The sequence below is a fragment of the Bidens hawaiensis genome, unplaced genomic scaffold (assembly GCF_021521415.1).
Source record: "Bidens hawaiensis isolate Kalapana, Puna unplaced genomic scaffold, B.hawaiensis_p1.1 tig00027583_1, whole genome shotgun sequence".
Classification (NCBI taxonomy): domain Eukaryota; kingdom Viridiplantae; phylum Streptophyta; class Magnoliopsida; order Asterales; family Asteraceae; genus Bidens; species Bidens hawaiensis.
The window spans coordinates 277,651-286,031 of NW_027494474.1; the positions used below are offsets into that span (position 1 = coordinate 277,651).

Below are 8,381 nucleotides of genomic sequence, written 5' to 3' on the forward strand. Positions count from 1 at the left end.
TCAAATCAAAATCTTTTATCCACTACTCCACTTTTAAATAAATAATAATAATTTCCATACTTTATCATCATTACCCCTAGATATGAAAAGATTACAATCCCCTAAAGCAAGGGATTGTGTTCCCTTGAGTTTGCCTATAAATATGTAACCTAAATTATCACCCAAAACACACTTCAAAGAACTGCAAACTTGCACTAATCCTCTCCCAAGCATCCGTTGTTTTCATTTCCGATCCTGTTACTAGGTAAGCCGAGAATATAACCTTGAGATCTACTTTCCAACCCTTATATTCTCCTATTTCTTGATCTTAATATATATACTTGTTATTTAATCGTATTCTAGACCTTCAATTCCGAGGCCAACACCAAGAAAACCCGAATCTCGATTTAATCCCTTAACAAGAACCACAGGTGAGTCTCACAGCCCCTATTTTCACTGTTTTCACTATTTTTAAACTGTTTTCGGGGTGAGGGACACGTACTTAAATAATATTTTATCATGGTATACTTACAAGCTATGCAAGCGATTATGTGTTTAAATTATATTTCATGATGAGCAATGCGAACGGTTATCTAAGGTTTTCGATGTATGTGCGCTAGAACTCGAGTAAGTGATCACTTTACCATTGGAACTCTAAGGGTAGGGACTGCTGGTTTGATCCACCCACTCGTAGGGGTCGCACCTCTTTGCATGGACGAGTGCCTAGTATGGTAATGGGGCAGTACTATGGGTTTGAGCCCGCTCGTAGGGGTCGCGCCTCTTTGCGTAGACGAGCGCCTTGTTTTCCGGCACAACGTCCGCGCGTAACCCGCGGGACGGAATTATTGATTAGCTCGTAGGGGCAGCGCCTCTTTGCATAGACGAGCACGGTTTTTTTCCTGAAACGTTCGCGCGTAATCCGCGGGACGGTATTACTTATTTTTGCTCGTAGTGGCAGCGCCACTTTGCACAGACGAGCACAGTTCCCAGAAATGTTCGCGCGTAAACCGCGGAACGATTTTATCAGAATATGTTGATAGAACTATGTTTTACCAAGCATGTGTTTTAATGATGATATCAGAATTATGTTTCAGAATGATTTGTATCAAGATTATGATGCAATACGATTTATCAAGTTACTAAAACTTGTGAACTCACTCAGTTTATACTGATTCGAATGTTTTTACGTGTCTTTCAGGAGATAACTAGGTAGCGCATGGAGTCACACTTAGAGCACCTCACGCTGAACATCTAAAACTAGCTTTTTGGAAGATTTTAGTTCTATCCCTTCGATGCGCGTGGTTGTTCCCGCCGCGCAAGGGGATATGGCGTGGAAATCTTCAACAGTTTTTATACTTGGATGTTTTTATGAAATTTTTAAACAATGTAATGTATTTATATTAAACTTTTCATGCGCAATGAAAATCTTTGAATGTTTGCAATGGCCCGTGCTTAATTATCAATCCCCACTCGCGCGCGCCCGGCTGTTTCCGCCGCTCAGGGCCGGGTGTGACAAACTCCTCAGCAATATTAATTCTTTTGCGCATCTCCCCAACCCGTCGAGTGTTGCCATCAACAGACTTCTTCAAACCAACAATTTCCTCCCGACAATTTTCATGAGCAACCTTGACATCCACAAACCCTTGACGAAGGGAGGAACCCAACACCAAGGTACGATACAAGTATGTACCAAACTCTCCAACCAGGACATCGGGTGCCATGGTTTGCACATGAGCATAGTCCATAGGGGGAACAGCGCATGTCAAGAACTCATGTGCAAGTTGGGGAGTATTAACAGAGGATTCCACAGTCAAAGACCATTTTGGTACGAAAAGGTCAGGGGAAGGAAGGTTACCAAAGACAGGATTCGAGGAACCCTCGGGAGCGAGGGGAGCTTTACCTTTGGGGTCAACCTCAGCAGCACCAGGATTTTCACTATCAAAAGCAGGAGTAACAATGGAGTCGGGAATCGGATCAGACACCTTGAAGGAAAATTCGTCGTCAACATCAACAATTTCAGAGGCAGAAGAAGAGCCCTGTCCAGTGGAACCTAGATAAGAGCGTTTGGAGTTACGAAGGCGACTCTTCAGGGACGAGTCAAAAAGTTCAGAAGCAACGTTCTTGTGTTTCAAAGAATCCGAAGCGGCCACAGATGAGAAGCCAGGGGCTTCGGAGTCAGAAGAGGCATCGCCGGTACGAGTAACCGGGGTAGGGACACCTACAGACACCAGAAGAGTAACAAACTCAGCGCCTTTCACATGACGTTTCTGAAGAATCTCCATCAAATCCATCTCTGCAAAACAACAACAAAAGAAAAATCAAGAATGGAGCAAAGTATTTAATACAATTGGCAGAAGTCAGGGGTCACCAACCTCGGTCCCTGTCAAACATAGCAAGACGTGTCAACGGGTCCGGCCAAATGTTGCTCAGTCCAGTCATGTATAGCAGGGGCTCAGGGTAGGTGGCAGCTTCAGTTGGGTTTTTAATCAACAATTTATAAAGTGAATCATGAACGGTAGGAAAACCGGGAGCGGGATCATCAATATGAGAACCAACATGACGACGCGTGAGGCCAGGGGCAAAAAAAGAAGATACAAAGAAAAAATCGTTTTTCCATTCACGAGGGTAAAACCCTGAGGGAATGTAGGAAGTGCAAGGAGGATGCTTACCGCTCGCCCGTCGTTCGAAAGTAAACCAGTCGCCGTCGGCTTTCAAGCGATAAAACCGACAGAACAAAGTAACGGAAGGATCCCCACCAAAGGCCCGGCAAGCAACCTCAAAGTGAGTAACACGAAGAAACTATAAGGGGTGGACCTGGGAAAAACATAATCGGTTGTGTTTCAGCAAAGCTAACTGAAATTCAGTTAAAGGGTAACGGATGTTGGCAAACTCAAGGTTTTTAGCATAAAGAGCGATAAACCCGGGACGACTGCAGGCTGTGTCATCCGGCCCGGGAAGGGTGGGAGATAGAGACAAGGGGATTTGGTAAGTCGAACACAGGGTAGCCATTCTGACAGAAGACATGGCCGAAGTAATGATCGATCGACCGTCACGACTCATAATGTAACAAAGGAAGGAGAAGAACAAACCTGAATGAGGAAGGAAATCGTCGGAACTTTTGGAAGAAAAGGGAAGAAGAGAGAAGATCAATAATGGTGAAATGACAAGGGGGGTGGTTAATTATTACCTGGGGAAGAGAATCCGTCAAAATTCAAAAGGAGGAAAAGATGGGCCGGATCAAGCAATGGGGCCAAAAGGAAGTAAAAGCCTAACTAAGCGGGCCAAAAGAAGAACAAGAGTCCACGGATAAATAACAAGAATACAAGATAAGAATACAAGCCTAACTAAGAACGAGAATACATGATAAGTCTATTATCCTCGTCATAAATAACGAGAACAATAGACTGGGGGGACTTGAAGAGCCTACCCATGAGACGGGCTCATGGGCATGCCCCAAGCCCAATAACCTAAGCAAGGCCCAACTCAGGAAAGCCCAAAGGCACAAATAGTTCTAGAATGTGGAGTGGAGGGAAAGTAGATTAGAGGGAAACTCGTGCAACATGACCAATCCGGTGGGTGGCCTGAGGAGCGTGTGACCCGGGATATGAGGTAGCGATCAAGAGGTAAAGATCTCCAAAGAAGACAATGCCCGGAGGAAAGAAGATCGGACTAAGAGACCGAGCCGGAAGTCATGAACCTTAGGATCTTGTGTATATCTAACTTGTCCTGTAAATAAGAAGAATGATTGTTTGTATAACTCATTCACAAAAGAATGAAGATAATAAACAATATACACTCTCACTTTCACTTTTACTTTCACACACTTGATCCCATTCTCGTGATAAGTTAGGAGCCTTCCCCGATTTAGCCGGAATAGGATCCAACAGGTGTTTAGAGAGCTCTAGCTTTAGGTCCCCTCTAGTGAGTTATTTACATGTTACAGCTTAAATCTAGCTTGAGTGCAACTCAAAAAATGCTAGACGTCTACTAACCCAACACTTTTAAGGTTAACAAGATTAACTCAAGAAGAAGAAATGGCCATGACTAGACCTGACCACCCTACAATACCACGTCGACTAACCCATGCTGCGGGCTGGCGCCGCGTCACGCCACCTGTAAACCCCTGGACCCCACATCTAAAAACCCAACTCTCCAATCCAACCCCAAACACCACCATTCACTCACCACTCTTATCAAAACCTCCATCTCACAATTTCAATCTTAACGTTAACAACACACCACTCTTGTTTCTTGTTTAATAATAATAATAATCTCAACAAAACCCATGTGGGTTCTCTTCCAATTTTACTGAAACCACAAATTAACAATGGGTACTGGTTCCTCAAGGAATCTTGACAGCAGCTCTCATGGCAGTGCAGAAGAGAAAGACGACCATGGCGGTGGTGGTCAACTCTATGTCTCTCTGAAGATGGAGAATTACAAGATGAAAGGAGACCTTGTTCCTCATGTCTATGGCTCTGTCCCTCTTGTTGGTTCTTGGGATACATCTAAAGCTGTAATTTCATTTCATTTGATCAATTTATCATGGTTTTTGCTTTAGCTTCAATGTAACTTATAGTTTGTGGGCTTTAGTTTTCTTGAAAGATAAAACCCACCCTGTTATATAATCTTTTTCAATACCCATGTTCCTAATTATGATAATTTGTTTGTATATTGTAACAATTTTATAGTCTTTCTCATTGTTCATGTTTCTTATCTTCATAAGTTACTTGTCTCTAGTTTCCAGGGAACCTATTAACGGTCATAAATGTTGTTTCTAGCTTCCTGTGAAATATATTTATTTTATGCTCATGATTTAATGTTGACAGTTTCCTTGATTTTTTAGCTTCCAATGGAACGCGAGTCAACCTCAATGTGGGAATTAAGTTTTGTTGTCCCGCCTAATCATGGTAATTTATGTTCTTTGTTTCTTTCAAATTTATGCTTGTAAAAGGGTTGGCTTCAAAGTCAAAGCAAATGCACTAGCAGTATCTTACTCCATTAACCATTTTGTCTGTTATTTTTAGAAACCTTGGACTTCAAGTTCTTATTGAAGCCCAAATACAGCAATGTACCATGCATAGAAGAAGATGGCCCGAACAGACAGTTCATGGGTGGTACCTTACAAGGGGTCGCACGATTGGTGGTTTTTAAGTTTAATGCAGATGAGATTCTTGAATATCAAGTGTTCATCAAGGCCAATAGGGTTTCACCGTTTGATCTTGCTGCTAGTTGGAGAGCTTATCAAGAAAATCTTGAACCCTCAACTGTTCGCGGGATTCCTGATGTCAGCATAAATTCATTGCCAGAGGGTGCCGAGGTACTTCTTTTCTCAAATTTTTATTCATTTTTTAAGATAAAGGTGGCATTTTGACCCATTTAGTCATAGAAGATAGATTTTTTGTTGAAATAGGGTTAAACAGTAATATTGTGTTTGTAATTATGTCTAAAACATAAATCTTGTAATATAATAAGGGACAAAAAAAAACTCTTTGCTGGTTAACTCGACCCTAACTAGCCCGTTTATGCCCATGTCAACTACAACCCGTTTTGACCCGTCACCAACTCGCCTATCTTGCCAAGATTTTTTTTCCCATTTACTCGTAAACGGTTCAATTTTTGGTCGAAATAGGGTTGAAAAGGTTATGCTATTTTTGTAATTATGAGTTATGACTAACACAAAGATTGTGTTATATAAAAAACTGTTTGCTGGTCCACCCAATCCTTACTGGCCGTTTCAGCCCATGTCAACTCGTTTTAACCCGTTGCCAAGAAAATGAAAATTTTAATAATTGCTTTTTTAAATTCTTGAAATTTTTATATCCAGAATGGCTCTTCAACCAGCTTGGACCTTGATCTGGAACAATATTTAGTTCCGGCCCCCCCCAACTACCACGGTCTATGCTGCTAACTTAACCGAGACTCCAAGATCTTTAAAACGTGGCGGTGTGTTTTCCATTGCTGACGTGTCAACCAAAGATACACATACAGGTGTTTCTAATGAGCATCCTGGTGTTTCTAATGATCGAACAAGTGTTTCTAATGATCGCCCTCTAACCATAATGGTAATTGCTTTGTTATACAAATCATATCCTAATAATGTCCACTAAAAATTATTATTGTTATTTGGAAATTTGAAACTAGAATAGCTAATTGTTAATATTATTTTATCATTTATTGTAAATAGGAAATGGAAGTCGTTATCCCGGACCCACCTAAGCTATTTCATCCACCTGGCATGGTTGAATCAAAATCTGTCGGTACATTCTCGTCGTTACAAAAACAAGATAGTTACAGAGGACTTTATGTGGATCGAGGTGTCGGGTCACCTCGGTTGGTCAAATCAGCAAGTGCACATACTTTGACCACTGGTGGTAAACCTGATTCAGGAGCAAAGGTTTGTAAAAACTAAAAAGAATGAAAAGCATTAGTATTTGTAATATGGTGGTGTTGCACTTATAATTTTGTTTTAAATTCTAATATTATTACTATTATTTATTATCATTAACAGAAGATGCCAGCGGCTGCTGGGGCGGTTGCAGCTGCAGCTGTTGCTGATCAAATGCTTGGACCGAAAGAAGATATGCATCTGGCAATTGTTTTGGTAATGTTACCTGGTTTGACCCGTTATGGATAAAACATAACCCGAATTGACCCATGCATACGTAAACGGGTCGAAACTTTCTTTAATTTTTATTTAAATTTTGATTATATTTGGTAGGTTGGGTTGCCCGCTCGTGGCAAAACGTTTACTGCTGCTAAACTTACGCGGTATCTTCGTTGGTTAGGTCACGACACAAAACACTTCAATGTTGGCAAGGTGAGTGCTTTTTCATTATTTCAATATTATATATAAGTTATTCACTGTTAATACAAACCATGTGGATAATGCTGATTGTTTTTTATGACGTAACAGTATCGACGGCTCAAGCATGGAACTAACCAGGTATGTTTGATTTTGCATTGATTTTTTATCAAATATTTATTATTTTTTCATTATTAGTCTGGTGTTAAACTTGTTTGATTGAAATTGTTTTATGCAGAGTGCTGATTTTTTTCGGGGTGATAATCCAGAAGGCATGGAAGCCCGAAACGAGGTGAATGTCGACAAAAATTTTTAATTTTTAGTATTAATTCATGTATTGACATTTTTGTTTATTGAATGTTATTTGGAAAACATTTAAATTCTAATTGTGTCGAATTCCGTTTGTTCAGTTTCTACTTAAAGTATCAATCTTTATAACACAAGTATTTATGATTCTTGATTTGACTGCAAAAAGAGCTACAAATAACAATTAAGATTCATTCACTTGATAATGTAACATTCTTTTACGAAGTTAATATATTTTTGCGTTAATATTTTGATAAATTAATTGGCATTAGGTAGCAGCTTTGGCAATGGATGACATGACAGCTTGGATGGAAGAAGGTGGCCAAGTAAGTCCTATATTATGGTGTTTCACACCTTTGTTGTTCAAGATGACAGGTGGCAAGATCAATGTGTCAAAGCGGGCTGGGCTGGATTGGGCTGTGGTGATCCACAAACGCTTTTGCCAATTTTTTTTTACAAATAACTAGTACGATGAAAACAGTATTATTTTTTTTTTACAAATTATTGAATAAATTGGACTTTGGGCAACTTTCAACTTTATGATTTAACCTGTTTGAGATAAAACACAGCCCATATTCAACCCATTTATAAGTAATGGATCAAAATTTGGGTTGTTCCAAAAGCTCGCTGCTCGCTCGAAAGTGGTTCGTTTATAAACAAGCTGAGCCTAGCCCAGCCTGAGCCAAGGTCCGCTGGGCTTGTGGCTCGATTAAATTAAAGCCAAGCGTGTGCGTGTGTATATATATGTAAGCTCTAATATTTTTAACTCTTGTTTGGCTCGTTCAGAAGGAAAGCCCAAATATGTGTGTGTGTGTATTTATATTTAAATTATGATTTATTTAGTTTTCAAATCCTGCATTATATGTATGTTACAAATATTATCTTTAGTTTTATATATATCAATATGTATAAAAATATAATTTTTAAAAATAAACGAGCCGGCTCGACAAGCCACGAGCTGGCTCAAGCTTTTGACGAGCCAAGCCCAAGCGCAACATTTCCGCTCGTTAAGATAAACGAGCTGAGCCGGCTGAGCTCGGTTTGTAAATGCCGGGCTCATTTACAGCCATAGCCAAAATCGCCATCTCTATTTTGGATGGTAAAAATGTTTTTGTATTATGTAGGTTGGAATATTTGATGCCACGAACAGCACTAGTGAGCGAAGAAACATGCTTATAAAAATGGCTGAAGGCAAATGCAAGGTAAAGTTATTTTTTATTCAAATTAATGAATAATATTCCAAGTTGTTGACATTGGTTATTGTTCAACAAACACCACAGATCATATTTTT

At 40.0% G+C, this 8,381-nt stretch overlaps 1 pseudogene across 1 annotated transcript; it reads left to right on the plus strand.

The window, feature by feature from the left end:
* The first annotated feature begins 4,286 nt into the window (after window positions 1-4,286).
* Window positions 4,287-8,297, plus strand: LOC143575709 (6-phosphofructo-2-kinase/fructose-2,6-bisphosphatase-like; annotated as a pseudogene). The gene is made up of 11 exons (XR_013142819.1): window positions 4,287-4,495; window positions 4,826-4,889; window positions 5,007-5,299; window positions 5,807-6,044; window positions 6,167-6,376; window positions 6,491-6,583; window positions 6,701-6,799; window positions 6,896-6,925; window positions 7,023-7,076; window positions 7,363-7,416; window positions 8,215-8,297. The product of XR_013142819.1 is annotated as a 6-phosphofructo-2-kinase/fructose-2,6-bisphosphatase-like (transcript).
* Window positions 8,298-8,381: the final 84 nt, after the last annotated feature.